This window comes from Phyllostomus discolor, chromosome 5 (assembly GCF_004126475.2).
Source record: "Phyllostomus discolor isolate MPI-MPIP mPhyDis1 chromosome 5, mPhyDis1.pri.v3, whole genome shotgun sequence".
In the NCBI taxonomy this organism is placed as follows: domain Eukaryota; kingdom Metazoa; phylum Chordata; class Mammalia; order Chiroptera; family Phyllostomidae; genus Phyllostomus; species Phyllostomus discolor.
In genome coordinates, this window is record NC_040907.2 from 142,379,159 (window position 1) to 142,405,480 (window position 26,322).

The following is a 26,322-nucleotide window of genomic DNA, read 5'->3' on the forward strand; positions in this document are numbered from 1 at the left end:
ATGCTCAATCCACTGAGCTACGCCAGCCAGGGCTAGCTTCTACTTTTCTTAACAGTAACAAGTTCTTCTCTTTGGGTAAAGTGCCACACTTCAAATATCTGGTCGCCATGATAAATTCCTTTATCTCTGTAATCCAAGTGGATCCTAGTCATTACAAAGAAACTTCTGGAGCCTTAATATACTGAATGAGAGATGTGAAAGGGGGCAGAGACTGGTGGACATGCTGACCTATCTCCTTGCACAAACCTGTTGCCCTGCCCGCTTTTCGTTTTCCCCCATGAAGCCCTCTCATGAGACTAGGCCCCCGCTGTGCTTACGGCAGTTCAGGAGAATGAGCACAGGGCTGCCGGGCATGAAGCGTGACAGAACAGACCCGACCACCTGAAACTGCTGCCTCAAGTTCAGATCAGGCCAAGAACAAACCTCAGAACAACCAACAGGACCAGAGAAGAGTACACTTAAGTTGAAAACACAGCACTTGATCTGAAACAAGAAGTTTGTGCCCACTCAACAACTTGAAAGAGTGCTTCTTTTCCCCAATGCCAGTAACAGTCTTTGCTTTCTTCAGCACCGTACTCTATGAATGCCCACTGCAGCAGCTGCTAAATTCTTTACTAGCTTGATACACCATTTTGTAGTGCCCTTTTTTTTAATAATAGCAACTTCCATCCTTAAACACAAGGACACAATGGCTACCCCTATGACGCTTCAGGGGCACTGTATGAAACTGGGGTTATTGAAAAACTGGTAACCTCTTATGGGTTTATTCAGTCTTCAGAATGTCAAGCTAGATTTTCCTTCCACCCTTCACAGTATAATACCAACCTGCAGGACTTAAAAGTCGGAGGTGACATTGAATTTGAAGTATCATCCAACCAACGGATGGGGAAACACATTGCTGTTAAACTGGTGAAAACAAAAGCAGAAACCTTGCCCGAAGAATGAATGAACAGACGAGTTGGGTGCGCTGTCCTCACAACCAGAATGTGAATCTCCAGCCGCCCTAGGTCGGAGCCCAACAGGGAGTGTACGCAACCAACGGGAAGTGTTTTATCTGACTCACCCCCGAAGATGTGGAAAGGAACGTTCATCTGGAAACCAGAGATAAAACAAACAACTAGTGTTGTAATTGCTCAAAACATCATGCTATTGGCAAAGAAACAAGCCCGCTGTCAGGGAGTCGTCTGTGCCACAAAGAAGATGTCTGTCTGGCTCTACTGAAAGAGGTGATGTTTAAAAGAGATATTCTGTCACTGCAGTGAATTTAAGTATGACTTTCAAGCCTTACAGCCTGGAGATGATGTGCAATTCACAACCAAGGACAGAACTGGTAAAGAGGTTGCAACAGATGTCAGGCTATTGCCTCAAGGAACAGTCACTTTTGAAGATATCAGCACTGAACATTTTGAAGGAACTGTAACCAAAGTTATTACAAAAGTGTCCAGTAAAAACCAGAATGACCCATTGCCAGGACACATTAAAGTTCACTTTGTGATTCTTAAAGAACTTCCTTTTGGAGACAATGATACAAAATCCAAGGTGACCCCATTAGAAGGCGATCATGTTAGGTTTAATATTTCAACGGACCAATGTGATAAATTAGAACAAACATCCAACACAGAAGTTCTATCAAATATATTTCAGCTTGCTAACAAAGCCAGAGAAATGGGTATAATTGCAGCCATGAGTGATGGTTTTGGTTTCATCAAGTGTGTGGGTCATGATAATCATTCTCCTACTATAGTGAAATCCCAGGTGGAAACCAGTTGCGTATTGCAAATGAAGGGAGTTTTCTGTGGTTCCTGACATTCTCACTGCCCACACAAATCATGCTTTGGGATTATAAAACTTCGCAAAGGCAGTTTTGTTCCATACCCGTTCAGATCATGGTTTGCTAGGCACTATAGAAAAAGAAGCCACTTTTCCAGTCCTAAAACCACTAGCCCAATAAAGGCAAAGTAAAGAAGACTGAGGATCATCGCTTAGGATACTGAGTGAAACTGACTATTCCTTTCCAAGCCAAGGATGTGGATGGATCTACTTCTCCTCAAAGAGGGGATAAAGTTGAATTTAGCATTAGTGAAAAAAAGTCCTGGACAGCAGATTGCAATCTTTGTGTGACTTTTAGATCACAATTATAACTCCAAGAAGCTCCTGGATTATTTGTGGCAACTCTGAAGGATAACTTTGGACTTATTGAAATGGCCAATCGTAATAAGGAAATCTTTTTCCATTACTGTGAGTTCTCTGCTGATGTCAAGAACCTGGAATTGGAGGACTTGGTCAAGTACAGCTTGTCCAAAGGCAAAGGAAACAAAGTCAGTGCTGAAAAGTCAACAAAACACAGCTGGTGAACTTATTGAAGAGGCTGATCCTATCATCTACTCTGGTGACACCCCTGAGGAGTGTTGATTCAACACAGGCTGAGCACCGAGGAATGACTGAGATCGTGGAGGAAGGAAATATGAAAGGCGAGATCTATCCATCTGACAGAGTCGGAATAGCCAACAAAGGGGGTTGCCTGCAGAAAGTGAAGAGTGTCAAGTTCTAGTTGTGTGTCCTGGGCCAAAATGCACACACTATGGCCTACAACATCACACCCCTGCGTAGGGTCACTGTGGAATGTGTGAAAGATCAGTTTGGCTTCATTAACCATGAAATAGGAGATAGCAAGATTCTCTTTTTCCATGTGAACTTAGTTCAGGATGGCATGGAGCTACAGGCTGGAGAGGAGGTGGAATTCCCAGTGATTCTTAATCAGCGCACTGGCAAGTGCAGCGCTTGCAAGGCTTGGCGAGGCTGTGAGGGCCCCAAGGCTATTGCAGCTGCATGTCCTAACAGGCTGGTCAATCACTTGAAGGACATTACCCCAGATGAGGCCAGTGCTCCTTGACTAATGGCTCTTCATCAGCCAAGGGGGCCAGAAAACTCAATACGATTTGGTGCAGAAAGAAAGAGTCTATAGGCTGGTGTCACTGACTGGCCACGTCTACAAAGCACATCATTAACCCACTAGGATCAAGTTGGTGGATTCTGGTGAAGGGTTCTGAATATCTCCTTCTTTATCCCTCCTAAAATCTAGAAGAGTTATTCTATTGAGCTGTGACACCAGTTTTAACACCTTCTTCACGTTATGTTTAAAAAATAAATGGATTTTAGAAAACCACTTTAAAATTAGGCATAATTTTAGGAGCCACTTCATGGCAGCCTTGAAGTGACACCATATTAGTATCAATTTTAGGAGCTTTATTTGGTGCATGTAACACAACTGGTAATTGCAAAATCCACTTCACTCCGTGTAAGTGAAAAGTATAGACTGCTACCCTGTTGGCCCTACGAAATTCTGCACTTGATATTTAGTATACATTCTACTTTCATTACTTCTATCCAGATATTCTGTCTTAGCACTCAGTTGTGCTTTTTTTTCTTTTTCTTCTTCTCTTCTTTTCTTTTCCTGATCATTGTGCAATTCTGCGGACCAAACGAGGGTAGACGATATTAAAAATTCCAAAAATATGTAGAGGCAAATCTTGTCACAGTCTGCTTAATTGAAGTTTGGTTTTATTTCAATGAAAATTATCTTCCAGAGTAGCCCCCACCCCATCCCCAGGATGGGGGTAGGGCAGTAAATTTACTACAATTAGTATGTGTGCTGCAGAGTTTCATGCAAATGAGGTGGGCTAGACTTGTGATAATTTAAATGTATTTGAACAAATTAAAAAAAAGACAAATGCACATATTTGTTACTGTTTAGATCACTAGAGCTTCTAGGACCCAGTTTCTTTTACTGATTTAAAACAAAAGTAATTTTAAAGTTGTGTCTGAAATGAATCTTGTTTTTTTCTATAAGTAGCCACCTGGTTCCTGTGTCCTGTAAAATACATGCACTTGGCCCCTTGGGCAGCTTCTGTTCAACTTTACATCACAGAAACAGATCGGCCTGGTTTCTTGGCTCTCATCTTGAACTTGCTACATATAGAGCCCTGGCCAGTGGACCAAAGGCCTTGACTAAGATGACAGGAGGTATAAGGAATGGTGCTTTTATCTTCCCCACTGTCATTTGAGGTCTTGATCTTCTCTGGGTAAAGAGGCCATTTATCTTTGCAAAACGCAAAACAGTTTTGCTTTCTCCATTTTCTGCTAATGGTGAAAGAAAGGAAGCAAGTCAAGTTTTAGTTATTTTTAAGACACACCACACACACAAGAATAATGCCCCATTGAGTATATTCTGAGAAATGCTGCTACAGAGTATTTTCTTAAAACAATATCTAAATTCTTAATGGGCTGACTCATTGATACTGCTTTGTGGCTCGCTCACATTGGAGAATTAGAAAACCTCCAGGACTAAGCCTTCAGCTGGAAACCTGACTCTCCTGCAAGCCAGCTCTAGCACCGGAGATGCACTCGCATCCCTGACTCTGCCGCTCTGGAGCAAGGGAACCACGCCTAGGCTTAGTGGGTGTTCCTTAGGCATTCAAGAGACCTAAGTATGTGGTGTTAAAGTAGGAAATTTCTGAGGCAGAATTTCTAACTAGGCAAATGTAGTTTGTGGTAATGTATTAGACATAGTTTTTATACATTTATCTATGTTGATATCCTTTCTTTTTTTCCACCATTTAATTGACTCAATTCCTTCCCCTGTCCACATTCATACCTTATAATCAGAAACTTCATTTCCTCTCTGCTAATGACCAACTAATTCAGAATATGGTGTAGCAGGGGTGTCACACTCATTTTCACCAGGGGCCACATCAGTCTCGTGGTTGCCTTTGAAGGGCCAAATGTAATTTCAGGACTGTATAAATGTAACTCCTCCTTAACTAGGGGCAAGGAGCTCAGCACTGTTGCCAGGTAGAAACAAGGTGAAGGGCCGGATAAAACAAGGTGGAGGGCCGGATTTGGCCTGTGGGCCTTGTGTTTGCCACCTGTGGTATAAAGGACTAACAGGTCCTTGGAACTACCAGGAATATTTGAGTTTAAAAATGATTAAATATTGAAATATTTGGATAAAAGTTTGGCAAAGCACCTTTTAATATATTAGATCATGTTTTTACTTAGTTATTAAACTATTTGTTTTCATTACAAAAATAATTACACATTTATATTAAACATTGCAAGTGTTAACACCCTTAGAAAGAATCCAGGTTCTTCGAATTCTACCACTTAAAGATAACTGAAGGGAATATTTTGATTAATACTTTTCCAGGTTTTCCCATGTTACATAGTTTCATTATTGAAATGTTAACCTTAGGAATTCTATTATAGCCTATTTTCATATGTTTTTGTCCCAAGTCAGTATATTTCTTTGTCACAGTTACACAATATTCCATTGTACAGATGAATAAAAATGTGTCCATCCATCCCCCTTTGGAAGGCCATCTGGGTTGCTTCCAGTGCTTAGTTTCAAACAATGCTCACTAAGCATCCTCAGAGCTAAATCTCTGAACACAGCTCTTATCATTTACTTAGAAATTACTCCCAGAAATAGGCTCAGAGTCAAAGGATCGACACATTGTTTTCATTTAGTCACAGGAGGCCTTGTAGGCAAAACAGCCCTCTGAATTTTCCCACTCTGTTCCTGTTGCATTTACTGTTCCTCTAATTATTATCTGGTTTTCAAGATATTCAAATCCCATAGTCTACTGGACAACTTCGGTTCAATAAGCTATCTGGCTTGGCATAACATCTGAGTCCTTTAAAACAAGACCTGAAGTCATCCTGTCTGTTTACCCTTTTGTGTTTTTAAATTTTTATCCATCTGTCATTTCTCTGGTACCTCTAACTGAATGACTGACATGAATCACCAAATATTCCAGGGCCTGCACTGACCGCATCTAATCTTTAGTTCAAACCTGCTTCGCTCCCCACTTCCGGCAACTTTCTAACCCACAAGCAGAGTAACCCCAGAAGGTCTGGAAGCTCAGAGCAAGTATCCCCTAATCTCAAACCCTCCTCCTACTGCAAAGGATGTCGATGCAGCGGCATTTCTCAGGACATATTCTGTGGGACACTATTCTTCTGAGAAAGCTCACCTGGAGCAGCGTCCGTGATAAAACATTGAGTTCTCTGCCCCCGCCCCTCTTATAAGGCGACACTTAATCTACTGAGTACCTCCCTGTTTATCTTTGCAGCTCCAAGGTGTCAGTGAAACAACAGGCAGCAGCGTTTGTTAAAATCAGAGTCTTTCCTGAGTGCAACAGTAGTGCAGCTCAGGATCACTGTCTGCACCATAACTCTCATCCACGTGGTCCCATCAGGACAGGCAAGGCTGCAAAGCTGAAATTGAGAAGAGCAGTAGCTTTGCTGTCGGAGCACAGCTGCCATCCAGGAAGGTGGCTGGGACCGCCGATGTTCTCGGCACATAATTAAGCTCATACTGCATCTATGAAGTCACTCGTATTCAGTGCATATTAATTGCTTGGACCAGTGTTAGGTAAGCACTGGACACGATGCAGACAAACCCGAAGAGCTTTGGTGTTTCTCATGGGGGTGCCATTAGCATTCTAGACAGGACAATCCTTCACTGGGTGGGACTGTCCCAAGAAGAGAGGGTCATTTAGTAACCCATACCCTCAAGACATTAAATGCTAAGGTACACATCCCCTCACCATCATCATGACAACCATAAATGTCCCCACAGGTTTCTATATGCCAGTGCATATAGGAGGGATCACCACCCCGCATTGAGAACTTCTGATTCTACTTGTTGAGATGGAATTCACACTCAGGAAATGATAGAAAATAATATTAATCCAGCTATGATTATGCAGTGCAGCTGTAAGAACCATGACGGATCAAAAGAGATCAAGGAAGCTGACAGCACAGTACAAGCTTTGATGTGAATGGGAAACGGAGACCTGTAGCTTCTCTCAGGAGCCCAGCCCACGGTTGAAATGTGCTGTGAAATGCTTTCTCTTAGGACATCCTGGATTTCCTTGCTTTAAGCTGATTATGTGAACTAATACCAGTAAAGCACATCCTACGCACTTGGCAATGCCAGCTTTTAAAAATGCTGTTATTGTTTCTGCCTTCCTGTTCAGGACAAATTTTCTCCTTGCATCCTGGGTCTCCAGGGAGGGCAGGAAAGCAGTGAGAGTCTTGGTGAAGGTGAAGGACACGGCCAGCCTGGCCTGCTGGGCTGCTTCAGAGAGCTGAATCGGAAGCACCACCCATTCACTGCAGGACTGACCCTCACTCGACCCTGAGGAGACCAGAACCTGGTTCCTTTCTGCCCTGTCAGCTGTGGTCAAAGGGCCATTGTTTCTAGAGAACCAGTGTGTTTAAGCCTCTGGGAACAATGGCCCTTGTTGATCTACTGCGTTCCCAATGAATAAGGTCACTGACTGTTTTCAACCTTAGCCACAATCAGTATCTGTGCCCTTCACTGTGCAGCGTTGGGTGGGGGGGGTGGTCATGTCCTCTGATGCCATTGTTACACTCAGGTGAGGCTGAAAAGGCCAGTGAGTGAACACCTTTTATAGATCCTGTTCACAGCTCACGGTATGTGAGCTACTATATGGGCATGATTCGCAAACTTCTGGGGCTTACTTAAAATGCAAAGAGCTTCTTTGAAATGCAGATTTCCGGGCCTCGAAGAAAAGTCTGACTCACTAAACTGTGGGGGCAGAAACCTGTCTGTGACTTAATCAACTGCAGAGTTTCTGGTACAGGTGATCCACAGGCCCAGTTTTGAAAGACTGCCACAGAGTAAAAGTAAACTAAACAAAAAACTAGCATCTTCTTGATATTTTTTATCCTACCTCCTTGAAATGTGTTCTTCCCTAGGAACATAAAAACTAAACATCGAGCAAATACAGAAACAAGAGAACAACTTAATTCTGGAACAAAAGCAGAGTCCTGTTGTAAGGCTCACATACAGATATGGTAAGCCTGCAAGTAAAATGTATATGTACGTGTACATACAAAGAATTCACATTTCAGTTGCCATGTAAGAGTGGCTGATGACAAGAAGAGTATTCATTACATCAAAGCACATTAAACATAACTACACAACCTTACATTTGGATAAGCTTCACTAATTTTTCAACATTTCTTACTTAATCCTCATGAAAGAATATCTTACCATCTGACCACTCGTAGCGGACTGGTGTTCAAACCAAGGCATTAAGACGTGCACACAACATGTCTGAAAGGTCAAGACGAGAGCCTAAACATCTGGAACGCTATGCTTTTTCTGCTAGATTAGAAATGGCAAATAGGTTTCATGCCGCATGCCAACTCAGATAGACCGGGAAACCAGAAAGAACTGTCTGCGGCACAACGCTGGGAGAGCCGGCCCGGGGAAGCGAATGGGGGCAGAACAGCAGTGTCTGCCACGAGCACAGGTGAGAAGAGTGGTAGCATCTGTGCATATGCATATGGGACACGCCGCCTCTCAGAGTATTCGGAAGCACTTAAAATATTAATAGATACCACTACTTTCATTTCTTCACTCAACAAACACAATTCAGTGTCTACGATATGCCAGGCCCTATGCTAGGTGAGAGGGGTGCAGCCACCCATGGAGCGGAAATACCACCAACGGGATGGACGCCACACAATAAGGCGGCCTCTCACCCAAGGCTTTACCTGGCAAAACGATGTTTAAGGGGAGAACTGAAAAAAAGAACAGACATCAACAAAATTTTAAAAAGGAAGGAGGAAAGTGATGCTGTTTCTATGAAACTGAAATGAAACCACCACAGCTGGGTCACAGAGGGGGACAGGCAGGGTGGGGAGGACTGGGGATGGGCAGGCAACGGCCAGGCCCTGAGGGACTTCAAGGTTGTGAGATTATGATTTCAATTTAAGATCAGGGGAAGTTAGGGAAAAGCTGGGTGATGTAAGTCCATTTGTTTTCATTTTGGCTTTTTTAGCCGAGAGGGTGTGAATGGCCAGATTTGAGTTTCATAAAGAGAATGGACGAGTCATGGCGAGCATGGAAAGCAACTGCAGTCCCCCAGGTGACCAGCACAACAGGGTAGCAGGGAGACAGGGATCACTGGTGGGTGTGAGGTAGCCTCAGAAGCAGAATCTACAGTGACTTGGTTTGGCAAAGCATACAGACGGTGACAGAAACACAGGAGACCAAGATGCAGCTCAGATGAAAGTGCTTAGGACACACTCAAGTGGCAACCCTGCACAGCAGCAGGGCCAACCAGGCCTAGAGACTCCAAGAAAAGGTCAAGATTTGGAGATCTGGGGATCGCAGGAATGGAAGATTATAGGACCAAAAACACTATTCCTATATTCTCTGCTTTCCAATCGGCTTAAATTTTATAATAGTTAAACTGTCACATTTGTGAAGGCTTGTTCCAGCAGAGACGTTATCATCTAAGTCTCTGATTTTCTAAATTACAGCACTTACTGCAATTTTTACCTCTCATAACAACTTAATTCAAGCAACTAAAAAACTCCTATTGAAAATTTGTTGATTTAGTACTTTACTGCCTTGTTAAGTGTGGCACATCAACCTAACTTCATCTTTCTTTAGAAATTTAATATCTTGCATTAATTCTACCACCAGAACTCTGCATATTTGACGATCTTGAGGCGCTCCCTGAAGGCCCCTGGCTGCATGAGTGCAGAATACCTGGCTTGGCTTGCTATGTCAGCTGGCGTTACTCCAAGTGCCCAGGGCTGTCGTACGTTGCCCTACTTGGAGACAAGACCAGAAGATGGGGCCAAGATCGTTGAAACTAGAATAAAGATGCTGGCCCCTGGCTGAGCCAAACCACTTTGGGAGGTTTGGGGTGGGGGGAAGGCTTGTTTCAAGCACAATTAAAAGAAGTGGAGTGGAGTGTCCAAAAGTCATGATGGGAACCGAACCATGGAACTCATCCATCTCAAAAAGGGACTTTGATTCCTGGAGCCGACATTTTCTTTTCTGCTCCCTTGCACATCTCCTCAGATGAAGGCGCTAAAATTGGCAGTTATTTCACTTCAAGAGAGTTTCTGATTCTTTCCTGACAACAGGTTTTAATATGAAAACCTCAAGATGCTGTTATCCACCTTTGCCTAAAATCACCCTGGCAGAAACTATCAGTTTTCTCCTTAAAATCTCTCACAGCCAACACGACTAAACACCAGATTTTCAAGGCTCAGCTTTGAAGCCAAGCAGCCACACTAGACCTTGTGGGAAAGAAAACCCGAGGCAACCCTATGACTTCCACTTTTCTTTTTCAAAGACCTGTATAGCACACAAGCGGAGTGTGTAAACAAAATCTCCCAGGTTCTACGTGTTCGAAAATAGCTGGAAGTACATTTATTATGCTCCTTAAAAATATTTTTAAAAATTCAAAAAGATCTGACGTGCGCATGTGTTTATTCACAAATCACTGTTTTGAAGTGCTGCCATTCATTTAGTTCTTAGACATCTGTTTAAGAACAGATTATGAGATACCTAAAGATTAAAATAAAGAAAACAAACTAGAATTTCCACAATCCCACCAACCCGGGCTTAGAGCAGAAAATATGCATGCTTGTTCACTAAACAAAAAAGAGGTCAGGAGAGTGAGGAGTTATGAATAACACAAGTCAAAGCAAAAGCAAATGCCATAAAGAAAAGCTTGGGAGAAAACAGAGAGTCTATATATATGCAATATATGAAATGTATAAAGGTATCTATTATATACTGCTATAATATGTATATTATATGTATGTTACATATATAAAATATAAAAAGCTATATATTAGCTTTAAATTGTGTTTATCCCAGTGATATACAAGGTCTGTCTGGATAAAGTGCAGCCATTGTTAATATAATGAGAACGATTTGTGTAATATCGATGTAACCTGGCAGCCAAGGAGAGTGCACTGGAATGCACATGTGTGAACAGTCAGTGGGGGTGGTAGACACTGATGAGTGAGTGTGTGTACGGTGTGGCCTTCACAATCAAAATGACTGAGTGAGTAGAACAACGAATCTGCATCAAAGTTTGCATTAAGCTTGAACATTCCTCCATAGAAACTAGTCAGTTGATTCAGAAGGATGCATCTTTGGACAACTGGTGATTGTCAGCTTCATCACAACAACCCACCACTTCACACATCACATCTCATGCAGAATGTTTTGGTGAAACATCAAATCACCCAGGTAACTCAGCCCCCCTACAGCCAATTTGGTGCCCTGTGACTTCTGGCTTTTCCCAAAACTAAAATCACCTTTGAAAGGGAAGAGATTTCAGACCATTGATGAGATTCAGGAAAATACAACAGGGCAGCTGATGGCGACTAAGAGAACTGTGTGAGGTCCCAAGGTGCCTACTTTGAAGGGGACTAAGGTATCACTGTCCTATTACAATGTTTCTTGTATCTTGTATCCTCTTAACTAAATGTCTCTATTTTTCATATTACATGGCTGGATACCTTCTGGACAGACTTTGTATATTATTCATAAAGTCCAAATATTTCTTTGTAAATTGGTTTTTATTTTTTAGCAACCATTCATGCAGGTTTTTTGGTTATTATAATGTAATGACAATTGCAGAGAAAAAGAAAAGTGCTTTCTAATCTCCCAGTTTTCATTGTTTTTAACATGCAACTTGCCTACTCTTCAGCCCAAAGGCAGGAAGACATCGCTGTTTAGACTTGGACTACTTCCCTCACACACTGTATCTGCATGATCACCATCAGGACAACTGTAAGCCCGTGACATTAGGCACCCACATCTGATCTGCCACAACCCAGACAGCACTGCAGTAACGTCAGCACCCAGACTGTCTTAGAGACCAAGTGTTGACTTTCTGCAGAGCAGTGAACATTTCAAGACAAACTTAGATTTTTCCATTACCTTATGCTCAGCTGGAAAAACTGACTCTTATAGCAAGACAGGCAACTTGACTCAGGAGTGACTCTGAAGTCTGGGGCTGATTTTCACATCACTTGGAACCGTGGGAGGAGAGGAGGACAGCAGGGGCGGGGCAGTGCACTTCAGCACATCCCTCCACACAGCCCCTCGATCGAGTTATTTTAAAAAGCCAGGGTGAGTAGATAAACATCTAGTTGTCAAAAATTATCAACCATTAGAACAAAAGGGTTGGGGGTAAAAAAAAAATAAGTCTGCAAGTAAGGCAGAAAATATTCCCACTGATTGTAGGGAAAAGGAGTTTCTGTAGGGGCTGTGATCTAAGTTCAAGCGAACCCCTGAAACAAAGTGTAACTAATGTTCCACTTACAGAGGAGGCGGGGTTAACAATGGGGTTTTGAGAGGAAAACAACCAGGCATGGAGCAGTGGCTTTGGCAGGAAGCGGATATGAACTATCAACTCCCCAAGTCCAAGGCCCAAAATAACCTGCATGTTGAAAGCCAAAATTGGGCTTAGTTTGACCTGATGACCATGTTTGAGGGTAAACTTTACAGGTAGTTTTTAAACCAAAACATTTCTTCACTTGACTTAATTCCAAATATCTTTTAGCTTGAGGGAGGGAGGGAGGAAAACAAAGAAAGGAGGGAGGGAGGGAGGAAAGGAAAGAAAGAATTCAAACCTCATTCACTGGAGTGACAGAAAATGGGCCCCTAAAGGAGCCATTTGAAGAATGTAGTCACACAGCCTTCAAAGGTAATCCCAGAGGAGGCATCCTCAAAACATCCTCTGTGGGCAGCTCCACTAAAATCAGTATTTCCCCATAGACCATTCTGAGGAACAAAATACTCTTTTGGATGCATACATTCTGATACATTTGCTTCTCAAATGTCTGCTATACTCACTCATGCTCACGGAACTTGTAGGGACTTAGTAACAACAACAGTATCAAGTAACAGTTTTTGAATGTGAGGAGTGTCTGAAGTGCTTTACCATTAATCTTCAAAACAACTCTGAAGATAGTCACTTATTGTCCCCATTTCACAGGTGAGGAAACCGAAGCCCTGAAAGGTCACACAGGGAGGCAGGGGAGGAGATGAACCAGAGCCTGCTCTGGCCAAGACCATCACAAACACAGGAAGCCAGGGCTCTAAACAAACCAACTCTGTACCTGTACATCTAAGTGGGCTATTAACCGTGATAACAATCTTGCTTCTGTGAAGGAAAGTAGGTTTAAAGGCTTTCTTCACTTCATGGGCCCTCTTCCCCTCTCAAAGACAGATTTTTCAGCCCCAACTAAGTTTCCTTTCTGCTCACATTCAGTTTTGCCTTAATAGAAAATTGAAATCAAAAGCTTTTGCTTAAAAGCTCAGAGGGACAATGTATCAGGTCTAACTTCAAAGTCCAAGGAACAGGAAACAGATCCTTTGTACAACAATCAACTAGAACACCATCTTGCAGTTTCAGAAGGCGAAACGCTTTGAAGATGTGAAAGAAACACGGAAAAACAGAAGACAGACTCAGGGTCCAGGCTGGTGCCAGGAGTGCTCACAGCGCACAACATCTTGTTCTACAAAAGCCCGGCCGTACGTGCCATGAACCCCAGGCAACCAGACATGCTACACCTTCTCAGAAGCTTTGTGAAATGTGTGCCATTTATTTCACTGATGTGTTCAATCTGTTCAAACTACCTTCATCTTTGATTTGAACATGGTAAATAATTTGGTTAAGTTATTCATAGTTTCTGCCCGAAAGACAGGAAAAAGAGCAGCGAAATGAAGGCAGCATGTGTGCACTATCAGTAAGATCAAGAAAAGCGGACATGACTAGCTTTGAGGACAAGGCAGCTATTTCACTGAAGCATGTGTAGAACATCAGCCAGCTACCTCCATAGGAGAAGCTTTGTGATATTAAAGGAAATCACAGCTCCCACCCCACCCCTGCCCCTGGCACACTTGAAATATCTAGCATTAGAGAAGAGAAAATAGCCATCCTCAACAGTGCTTTTAAAAACGTCTTCTTGCCCTGGCTGGTATAGCTCAGTGGACTGAGCGCAGGCTGTGTGATCCAAAGGGTCGGTCACCATCTCAATTCCCAGTCAGGGCACATCCCTGGGTTGTGGGCCAGGTCCCCAGTAGGGGGCGTGTGAGAGGCAACCGCACATTTATGTTTGTCTCTCTCTTTCTCCTTCCCTTCCCCTCTACAAATAAATAAATAAAACCTTAAAAAATGTCTTCTCATTGGTTTCTATAGGCAGTGCAGAAAGAGGTATTGGTGTGTCCCCTGTTGGTGATTCAGTTGGTTGGGTGACATGGGAGGAGCCCATACAATTTCCTTTCTCTTGATTCTGCTTCAGAAAAGGTTTGCTTGGGAAAAAAAAACAAAACACTGTAGCAACAAGCAGAAGGCACAGCCACTGCAGTGAAACCTACGGAGACCGAGGTTTTTATAAGCAGATTCTGACAAGAGCCTCTGCTTAGAACACATGGCACTTGCTTTGCATCCCTTACGCCACCTAAGAACCTCATATGGTAGATATTTTTATCCTCACTTTACAGATTTAAAAATAACTTGAATTTCTCTTTAATGAAATGTCGTTTCCAGCCCAAAGTGGGTATCACTGTTCAGAGGAACTTGCCAGTGGACACACAGCTGAGGACCCTCTAGTTTGCTAAATCAGTTCACTCTCCCTGCAAGGAGACTCATGGGAAAACAAGGCGTGGGAGGGCTGTGTGCTGTGTCCACTGCACCAAACACACAGAGAAATCACAACGTTTGACACCGGCTGAGCTCAGCGTGGGAACAGGACTCAGCTTCAGCATCTGTGATATACGTTCCAAATCATTTCAGGTATAAGAGGGAAAGTCTTCAAAAGCTCAGGTTATACCACTAATCAGGTGAGTATGCTTCTTCTTTTTTTTTATAAAACACGGAGATTAAAGTATAGTAGCATGTATCTCCTAGTTATATGCAAAAGAAATAACAAGTTCAAAATGCCAGCAATGAAGGAAAAACAAGGAAGTGTTCCCAGGATTATTCTTTCCACACAAACTTGGCTCAATGAGGGTCTATGAGAGCCATCAATTATCTTAGAAATACCACAACTTTTCAAATGAAACCACCACCAACAAAGGATAAAGCAGGAAGTTCAACAGGAAGTAATTTTGAAGTTGATTAGAGACAGCCTGTGAGAACCAAGTCAAAAATTCATTCCATTAACTTGGATTGTGTGACATTCCAGCTAGGTGGAGCTCAAGTTCACCTTCGACTCTTCCCCAAGAAAAGAAAACCACACACATTAGTAATTATACACTAAGGCAGAGTATATATTTGACCTGTATTTTTTATTGTTTGTAAGCAAACAGATTCCTTAATCACTAATTCCTCTCTATTTTCCCCATTATGAAAAAACTTAGCATGTGCAAACATCTTTGATGAGCTAATAATGGTCCCTTGAGGGTCCCGCCTTTCTTTGCTATTTCTCCAGGCACACACTATCTAATCTGTGCGAAGCTGACAAACTAATTATCCTAGAGCACTGGTTTTTTCAGCTTTTATACACCCATCCTGCCAAACACAGAGTCAGAAAGACTTGGCCTGGTTTTCAAGTCCAACACATCTGGCCCTTATCTGATTTCCTACCCCCTTCCTTTCCCAACCCTCCACTCCTGCCAGACTCGTGTACTGCTTAACTCCAAACACTGTTCTCCTCAACTAACAAAAGCACAATGACCACTCTCCCACCTGAAATGCTCATCACCTTGGGCAGCCATAATACTGTACCACTCAGGTTGGCCACCTGCTTCTCTAACCCCTCCTCCTCAGCCTCCTTAGACAACTTTTACCCCTGCCCAACCCATAAAGGGACACCCTTTTCCCAGGATCCAGCCCCTGTTCCCTTCTTCAATCAAGGGCTAGGAATTTTTGAGGGACAGAAGGAGGCGGCCCTGTCTAAACCAGACATTTCAAAGTTATCTTTGGCCATGGATCCTTGGAAAATTGGCTGATTCTATGTCTGAGGCAGGAAATATACAAGACGAGCCTGAACTATCCTGTAGAATCACAAAGAGTCACAGAATGTGCACACATGCACACACACACCAACAACAGCAGGAGTGTGTCAAAGGGCACAGGGGCTGGCTGAAAGAGCTCCCAATGCGAGCAACAAACTAAATAATGCAGTATAAGATTATAAGTGAAACCATAAATTAAACAGCCATGAATCCATGCTGATATAATTGAATGAATGAAGGAATGAAGGAATGAAGGAATGAGGGAGAATATACAAATCTGTGCAGAAGAATTCAAAATAATTTATGTAGATATTCCACTCTCAAGAAGGTACTCCCTTTGTGGGCTGTATAGTGACTTCCTTCCAAAGAGTAGAGTATGGAAAAGGAGGGTAAAAAATACATTTACAACAGAGAAACTTGACAATGATCAAGGTCAGTATCAACAATGATAAGTCATGTTCATGTTATATATTGCAGATGTGATGAAAATGATGCTTCATTTCTGAGGCCTTCCCCCAAGAAACCCGTAACCCCAATCTAATCATGAAAACACCACCAGCCAATTCCCAACTGAGGGACATTCTACCAAAGCCCTGACTCCTCAAAACTATCAAGGTCATCAAAGATAAGTAATGTCTGAGAAACAGCCATAGTCTAAGAGTCAAACAGTCTAAGGAGACATGATGTAATATGGTATCTGGATGGGATGCTGAAACAGAAAGGGGATGTTAGGTAAACACCAAGGACATATGTGGTTTTTATGAACCATACATGGGTCAACATTGGGTCATTAGTTATGATAAATGTACCACACGAATGTCAGATGTTAACAGTAGGGACAACTGGGAATATGGGAAGTCTCTGTACTACCTTCGTAATTTTTCTCTAAATCTAAAATTATTCTAAAATTAAATGCTTATTTTAAAAAATTATCCGTGGCTCTTCTATCTCCCTTACGCCACACCCAGGCTATAGTCCAAAATATCTCTGCTCCCTGCTCTCCCATTTCCGGGGCCACTGCCCGCCCCCTGGTCTTTCTATTCTCCAATCCGTCCTCCACACAATTGCCACAGGAAGCTTTCTAACACACAAATCCAAGGATACAACCTTCCTGGTCAAAACCCTTCAACAGCTTCTCCTTGGATCAGAGTTGCCAAACTTTTTATATAGAGACTCAAATAGCATATATATTTAAGCCTACTCTGCCATTAAAGCACCAAAACTGCCATGTATAATCCACAAATAAATACATAAATACATACATAAATGTGGTTATGTTCAACTAAAACTTTATTTATAAAAACAGGCAGAGGACTGGATTTGGCCCACAGGCCACATATAGTATACCAGCTCCTGGCCTAGAAAATCAAGTCCAGACTCCTTAGACTGACTCTCAAGGCCTGATCTACAGGACCCCTGGACCCTCTTTCCAGCTGAGCCCTCCCTCCTCTGGCTAAGTTATCTGCTCCGACACACATGTGCTTCCTGCCCCCTCACTTAGAGGAGTTAGGGCCCTGCCTCTGTGCAGTGTTTTCAGATCATTTTGTGTCAGAGTAACTCTCCCTCATCATAACTCAGAGCATATCTGGACCTCTGCAAATTCATCTGACACAACACCAGCTAAAATGTTAAAAAGCAATAGATATTATCATTTAATTTTCTATATTTGTCTTTGTTTTGTTCTTTCCAGTCAATTCCAAGTATGTTCAGTTATTAAGTAATACAAAGTGAGTTAGGACATATATTTCATGCCTTCAAAAGACAAGCAGGTAATAAGGAACTGAGCTAGTACGTCCTAAAGCATGCTCTGAGAACTTCAAGACATGTTCATAGGTACAGCCTTCAAAATGAAGTGCTTTATAATCAACTAAATCTGAGGAATTCTGGGTTCAACTTCAACAAAGTAAGGCAGATTTCTTTGTCACAAGAATTTTCAAAGCCTTCATTGTACATTGTGAACTTCCTTAAAGAGGAATACATTATCCAATAACTCTCAAATATGTTTGGGCATGGAATTTTTTTCACATTTTTAGCATCTGTGTCCTGCAGAACAGTTAGGGAATTGTTGAAATTAAGCATCAGTTAAGAAATTGTTGAAATTAAGCATACTCCTACAAGGCGTACCAAAAGTTCTAGTTCTTTCTATTTTTCATTATGGTAGGCTGAATAATAGTCCCCCAAAAGATATCCATGTCCTAAACCCTGGAATCTGTGAGTATTACCTTATATGGAAAAAAAAGAGAGGATTTTTCAAGTATGAAAAATACTTGAGTTTAGGATCCTGAGATGAGATAGAAAAATTATCAGGATGGGCTCTAACTGCAATCAAGGGCATCCTTTTTTTTTAAGATTTTATTTATTTATTTTATTTTTAGGGAGGGAAGGAAGGGAGATAGAGATAGAGATAGAGATAGAGATAGAGAGAGAGAGAGAGAGAGAGAGAGAGAGAGAGAGAAACATCAATGTGCGGTTGCTGGGGGTTATGGCCTGCAACCCAGGAATGTACCCTAGCTGGGAATGGAACCTGGGACAATTTGGTTCCCAGCCGGCGCTCAATCCACTGAGCTACGCCAGCCAGGTAAGGGCATCCTTATAAAAGGGAGGCAGAGGGTGATCTGATAAAAGACAAAAGAAAAAACAATGTGACCTTGGCGGCAGAGGCTGTAACAATGCAGCCACAAGCCAAGGCACGCTGGCAGCCAACTAGCAGAGGCAAGGACCTGCTCTCCCAGAACCGCCAGCAGAAGCACAGCCCTAACTACACCTGATTTCAGCCCAGGGAAACTGATTTTGGAGTTCTGGCCTCCAGAACTGAAAGAAAATACATTTATGTTGTTTAAGTCACCAAGTTTACAGTACTTTGTTACAGCAGCCATAGAAAACTCATACAGCCACAATACCAATCACAGTGCAGTATTTTTTGCTGGTATTAAATATTCTGAAACGAAGTCAAATTAGCCTTTTCCACAGTTAGGCCACAATTAACCTGGACTAGTGAGGTTTTATCATTTACTTAAGGGAAAGAGTGTAAGTCCATGGTTAGGACTCTGGAGCTAGGTTAACCCACCTGACTTCAAAGGCAGCTTCAACATTTACTAGTTAATTGCATGACCTTGGTCAAGGTGTTTATCTTCTTTGTGACTTAGTTGCCTCATCTGTAAAATTGGGTTGTATCCATAGAGTTGCTTTGTAGATTAGATAAAATCATGTATAAAAAGCATTTAGTTCCTGATATACAATAGGCACTCAGTAAATGTAAATTACTTTACATGATAGCATTATTGCTATCCAGAGGGGGAAAATATCCACTTTCACCCCAAGCTAAATCTCATTTTCTTTTATTCTCAGTTTCACAAACTATACATCTTTACCCAATTTCTAGCTCAGGATGTTCAAATGACCTCAGCAAGATAAGGCAGGTAGAGAAGCTCATGCTTGCCTCTGTGAGTCACAGCTTTTCGGTATGTGACTTGATTAATAATGACAGCTAACAGCTCTAAGACAGGTGTTTAATGTCATGTATTAATTCACGTTGCTCAAAAAAGGTCTAAAGCTACTCTTCTTGTATGGGTTTTCTGTATTAGGTCAAAGTGCCAGGAAAGACTTATTTTCTTAATTATTAAGCAGCTGATGCTCCATTTGTTAGTCTTTATCTTAATATTTGGTTATGCTCAGAGCAACATATGAAATTATTCTGATAGGTCCCAATACAGGAATGGCACAGGCACCGGAAATCAGCAAAGGAGACAAAGGGTCTTCATATAACATACCAGACACGTCTGCCATCACTTGGTCTCTCCCCATCCACCACTATTCTGCACGAGCAACCTTAGTGCCACTTGCTGCCACCCCCTACAGCGTAGCCAGCCTACATGGGTGATTAACACAGTACCATACAACATAACCAATCATAAATATTGGGTCACCATTGGCCACAAGGTGTTAGAAACCCAGGGCTTTGATTCCTGAAGCCTTTAAGAGCCTTCTACTAAAATGGAGGTATCCTTAGGAAAATTAGCATTTTAAATTTTATTAGAACTCAGTAATGTAAAAGAGTCAATGGTGAGGCTGACATAAGAAACTAGAAAGATTCTGAAAAAGGATATGGGAAAAAGCATACCACTTTCACTATTTTTGGGGGGTTTCACAATCCAGAATTCTGAAGAAAACTGTGGCTCAAGTAACCTAATCTACAGATTGTCTAGAATCCTGGTGAAGTAGGATGTGCCATAGTGGCATTTGCATGAGATTCCAGAAGATACCACAAGGAAAATGATCAAGATCTCCTCAGGATACTGGAACTAGGAACCTCCAACAAAACGTTTTGAAAAAAGGCCACCTCGACTTCTGGGGGCTGGCCCAAGGAGACAGCGTATCCACCAACAGGGCATGAGAGGCAGATGCCGGATGGACAGAGACCTCCCTCATTGCAGCAAGAGTCCAACCACAAGTGTTGCCAAGTCATTTAAGGCAAAGATGAAAAAAGAGTGCCACCAACACAACCAAGTTTCCCACCCCACTTGACCCCAAAATGCCAGTCCAAGTCAATCCACCTTGTGAGGAGTGGCCAAGAAGCGGCAGCTAAGGCCAGGAGGCAGCTGGGCAGAGATCAGCTCTAAGGGACTAGGACTGAAAGAACTTGAAAGGTCTTGAACCATCCTTGGAGCATGCAGAAAAAAGCAGGAACCTGGCAAGGAGCACACATAGTAGGGGTCTCAGAGCACCTACTGGCTGCTCTAAGAGCACCCCTGCTCTAGCTGGTGGGAGCTCAGAATCTCTATTTACACTGATTACTATACCGTGGGCCATACAACCACAAGCAACTGAGAGCTTTAGAGGCACAAGTCACACTAACAAGTTATGGTAGAAACTACCCCAATCAAGGGGCTATGGAAGAAAACAAAAATAAGTCACACCTCTGGCAACAATCAAGACATGGACAGACAACACCACTCCCTGGGCAGTTGCAAATGGATGTACAATCACGCTGCACCTGTGTCATAAACACACTCGGCCAAGCTCTTCTGGTCTGTCGGTCAGAGAAAGACCATGCTGGGGCCCACCAAAACCTCACTAAGTCCTGCTACTTCAGAAAAGGAAGCTGAAACTTATGAGAAGTGTAGATGTTGGGGATTTTAAGAACCTCCTTTGTTTTTCAGTTTTGAAACCGAGGTTGAAAACCCAAATGCCAGTGGAGCAAGGCACAGAGGGCAAATGGTTCAGAAGCCTGCTTGTAGGAAAAAGCAGAAGATGCACAACTCATCCAAAGGGACAGCACCTCTCAGCCCAAGCCAATGTGTCACCATGGGGAGGGTGGGCCAGCAGCCGGCTGCAGCCGGCCCTGCGCAGACCCCCACAGGAGATGGTTCCGGGGCTGCGCCCAGCAGAACCCATTTAGAGGATCACAAAGCCATTGACTCTCTGGTTACTTTTTTCTTTTAAGGTGAAAGTCAAATGAGTGAATAAAATTTAGTTCCAAGGAAAATAAATTAAGAAGTTAAAGTACTTCCCTGCTACTCCCCCAACTGTTAACACATTAGATCACTGTGTATCCTTCCTTTTCTAGACACACAAGATGTTCTACAAATTGCTTTTTTCACTCAACAATATGTCATGGACACTCTTCCACGTCAGTACATTCAGATCTACTGCATTCTTTTTACCAAACCCAGAGTTAGAATGCTGAATTTCAATACTGGGAAACGACCAAAGAGCCTCCAGGCCAATCCCTTCTACTTCACAGTTGGGGTCCCCATGGTCCCCAGAGGTCCTGGACACCTCTAATCCCACAGAAAAGAAGCCAGCATCCCACCCCCAATATGGGGCCACGCCAGCAAGTGTCACCAACATCTTTGCTTTCCAAAAAAAGTCAAACAAAAAGGCAAAGCTTCCCACATGGTAGGCGAGAAGCAAGAAGGGAGATAAAATTATCTTAGAGTAATGATTGTGATCAGTTGAAGAACCTCACATCCATCAACTTTAGTTTTTTAATTAGCAAATATCTAGAATCATTCAAAATGCATCCAAGTTACAAAATCAGAATTCACTTAGCAGTCATAGTCTATTTCCAAAACATACTGAACTGAGATTTTCATGAAGTTCACATCCTCCTGACTCGAAGCCTTAAAGAAACAGGGCAGGATCTGGCTCACAGGCAAACTGTGCATCCCTGCCAGCTGGTAGTTGCCCATGCCTGTGCCCAGGCCTCCCAGGTCTGGCCAGGGCTGCGCTGGTGGGATAAAGGACGTGGTCCAGTCCATGGCTCCAAAGACCATCCTTATGTGAGGGAACATTTATTAAAGGAAGAAGTATGAACTTCATATTCAAAATATTAATTCTGTTAGTGACGCAAGGTACTGAAAAGCTAATTAAGTATTCAGACCTTGAGAAACTCCAGTCCAGCTCCCAGATATAGAAAGACCTCTCTATCTAAAGATATAAATTCCCTGGAGGCCAGAGCCTCCCTGTGTGACTAGCTTTCAAAACATTTTAGGAAACTTGACCTCAAATTAAAATGAGCGTTTCAGCAGGGGTTACTCAGAGCCTTTGAGAAACTCTAGCTCCGATAAACACAAACTGCAGAAATAAGTTATCCTCACATCCTGTTAACACAATTTCCTTTGTAAAAGAAATGCTTAGGGGCCTTTTTCTGGTATTCTTTACCTTAACTGAATGGAAAGATCATCTACCTATTGCCTCACTAGATGCCGGGAACATTCCGGACTGCTCTCCTTTACCCTCTCTTCCATTCCCACATGAGGTCCGCCAGGAGTGCGCCTGAGCCACCCGGTCTCTGGACTCCCTTCTCCTCTCCAACTCCTTGATTTAGGTTCTTTTTCACCAAATCTCAGGGGGACCCTGGTTAATAGTCTCCTAATTCATCCTCTGTCACCAATCTTTCACCTCTCCCATTTGTACCCTACAAAGTCATCTTGAAAATTCACTCATTCAACAAATATTTACAGAACCTTGCCATTCAGCAGGCACTGTACCAGGCACTGAGGATAGAGCAGGATGCATTAAGTCTTTGCCCACAGAACCTCCTCAAGATGGTGTCAGATAAGTGACCAGTGCTATGGAGAAAAAGAAAGCAGATAGGGGGACAGAGAGTGCTTGGAGGACAGGTTATTTTAGCTAAGTGGTCAGCAAAGGTTTCATTCCCAAGGGGACATGTGAGCGTGTCCTAAAGGAAAGGGAAGGGACAAATGCGTCAGTGGAAGAGTATTCCAGGTAGAGAGGGTAGCAAGTGCATCACAGGAGCACATGCCTGGGGCATCTGTGGACAACAAGGAGGCCCGAGTGGCTGAGCAGAATGAACAGAGGGAGGGCCCTCAGAGGGCAGTCGGAGAGGGCAGACACATGGGGTGGTGCGGCAAACAAAGACAACTGGGAGATCATTTGGAGTAAAATGGGAACTCCTTACCAGAAGTTCTTGGGAAATTTATAGTTCTTTATAATACTGGGGAGAAAAAGAAGTCAAGAGATAGGAGGAAGCCCTGGCCAGGTAGCTTAGTTGGTTAAAGTATCATCCAGATAAGCCAACGTTGTGGGTTCGATCCCAGGTTAGGGCACATACAAGAATCAACCAATGAGTGCTTGAGTAGGTTGTGGAACAACAAATTGATGTTTCTCTCTCTCCCTCTATTCTCTATCTTTTTCTGTCCCTCCTTCACGTACCCTCCCTCCCTTTTCCTCTCTCACTCTCAAATCAATAACTTAAAAAAAAACAACCAGAAATAGGAGGAAAGTATTATAATTCTCTTGCTTGCTTAGCAATCAACACAGAATCAACTGACATCAAGTCTAAAGCAAGAGCAGGAAATGCTGAAATACAGGAGTGATGGTTGAGGCCAACATTTTTGAGACTTGAGCAGAAGCATGTAGAAGCGAAGTTGCCTCAATCCACTCAGTCTGCTTATAGCTCCTACCATGTTCTAAGTGTGTGTTTATGGTCCTGTCTGCTGCCAATGCTGAGTCAATCTTGCAAATAAAGTTAATATAAGTAAGCCATGCATGGTATGTTTTATACATATCCTGATTCTATGCAGTGCTGTCAATCTTGCTAAAAGATCCAAATCTTTATGTTATTCAAACACCAGCAGAAAACAGTCAGAAGCATTTTCCAGTGTTTGAATATGCAGGAGAGGGTACTAAACTTAGTATTTATTTATTCAACAATTTGTTAGATATCCATAATAATGAGTGAACAGTAATAAGAATGCTGAAAATATTTTAAGAAAGATAAAGTAAATCAATTAGCTTTTTACTAGATATGTTTTAAATGTTGTAAAATGTTTAATATAAAGGAAAATATACTTTAATAGAATGAATGCAAAGAAAAGATGTAAATGTTGAAGAAATCAGAAGTTGATCTAAAACATGAACTAGCAAAAAAAACAATTTTGACTGTAAAACCAAATCAAGACAACCAAAAAAATAATTTCATTGTTATAAAAGAAAATGAGTTTATATGAACTTAGGGAACCCAAATGTTTTATAACAAGCAGTAAGCATTCCTGCCCTTTGTTCCAGAAACACTCTACATCTAAGGCTTATTCACTGTACAAACAAGGGAAATCAGTGCCTTTACTCACAAGAGAAACCCATGGGGAATTGCTTCCCAGCTGCAGGTAGGTTAGCCACAGAGAAAGAGACAGAGGGAGAGAGTAGAACTTGGTAAACATTAGGGTTATAGAGGTAACTAACATAGACTTACAACTGCCAGACAGTATTACAGCCAACTAGCTTATAATTAATCGTATAATTCTCAATAGTACCAAAGAGACAAGTACCATTACTACCTCCTCCCATCTTAAAAATGAAGAAACAGGCATAGAGAAATTAAGCTACTTGTCACACAGCTACTAAGCAATGGAGCCTGATTTAAACCTGGATCCTGGATCCTGGCTCTAGGTCTATGCTAGTAACCACTACACTTTCCTGCCTCTATGCTTCTTCAACAGGACCCTCCTGTAATTGTAACTGCAGTGTGGTTGGCAACTTCATGTGCTGAATGGTTCAGTGTACTCTCACTAACCTCCTCCTCCTCCTCATTATTATGATTACTCTTTATCTGCTGATTTTTTAAATTATAAGGACATTTAAAGGCATACACAAGCTTTTAGCTCCACATGCTGAATCTAATTTCCAGACTGGAAACTTCCTGCCATAAAAAATATGTTACTTTTGGCTGTTTAAATTGCATGCCTGAAATATCCCAGTCAAGCAACTTGGAATGAGCTAAACACCACCATGAAAAATGGCATTTGGCATCTCTCCTGATTAATTGAGAACTGGATTCTGTCAGTGTTTAAGGACATGAAATTTCAAAGGCCTTGGACCTAACATTAACCACATTAGTGTAAGTCCACGTTGGTCTGGAAGCTGTTGAGGACTGCCTTGCAACAATCCATTCAGACAACCTGGAAAAGAGAATTCTGACTGTAAACAGGCCATGATGCTAAGGGAAATTGGTTAACATGGGCCCTGGCTGGTGTGGCTCAGTGGGTGGGTGCCAGCCTGCAAACCCAAGAGGCAATGGTTTGATTTCCAATCAGTGCACATGCCTGGGTTGCGGGCCAGGTCCCCAGTAAGGGGCACATGAGAGGCAACCACACATTGATGTCTCTCTCCTTCTCTTTCTTCTTCCCTTCCTCTCTCTCTAAAATAAATAAATAAATAAATAAAATCTTAAAAAAAAAAAAAAAGGAACTGGTTAATATGCAATCAAATATCAAAGACCTGTTACTAAAACTACACAGGTTGGACAAGGAAGACCCCTAAATGCTGTTTTACTGGCCAAAATCTTTTATTTTAACTTGTTTTGCTTCTTGAAGCAATAATATCAGTTTCCAAACCACCAACCGTACAGCCCTGCAGGTCACCCTCATCCAGCTGCCTCAGGTCAACCAGAACTGTCATTCCCAGTCATCTGTAATCACTCACCTTCTGCATTGCTGCCACATCTGCTGTCCTGCCCACAAAGGCAGTCACGTGCAAGAGATACCCCGCCTGATTCTGGAGTGAAGGGGGAAAAGGGAAAGCATCAAATATAGCTATGTTGGCCAAATCTGTGAATAAGGAAGACCCATCAGATGTATTAGAATTCAACCCCCTTTACTGGCAAGGAAACTGAACCCTAAAGAAGTAACTTGTCCTAGGTCACATGGGTCCGTCCGTCTGCATGCAAACTAATGCCCAGTGTTCACTGTTTACTATCGATAGAGTTTCAGTGTGTTTTCTCAACCGTCCTGCGCCTGCCCAAAGGCCGAGGAAGTATTTTCACCAGCAGAGGAAAATGAAGCTTCTCATCTAGTGAGCTGTGGGTAAATACCCGCATGACGAAGTGGGTGTTTATTAGTCCTGCAGGACACAAGGATATCTTCAGTGATGTCCCATCACTTAGAAGTTTCTAAGAACAAAATCCATTCTCTCTTATGTAAATCTATAAGGAATTTTAAGTCAACTATGTAAACAGGAGGAAGCATCTGACACCTCTTCCTTAA

General features: G+C 42.4%; 1 protein-coding gene and 1 pseudogene across 1 annotated transcript in view; one reads left to right on the forward strand and one right to left on the reverse strand.

The window, feature by feature from the left end:
• Positions 1 to 26,322, reverse strand: part of SGMS1 (sphingomyelin synthase 1) — a 286,000-nt gene that overhangs the window by 196,844 nt on the left and 62,834 nt on the right. The window lies entirely within an intron of this gene.
• Positions 684 to 3,803, forward strand: LOC114497084 (annotated as a pseudogene).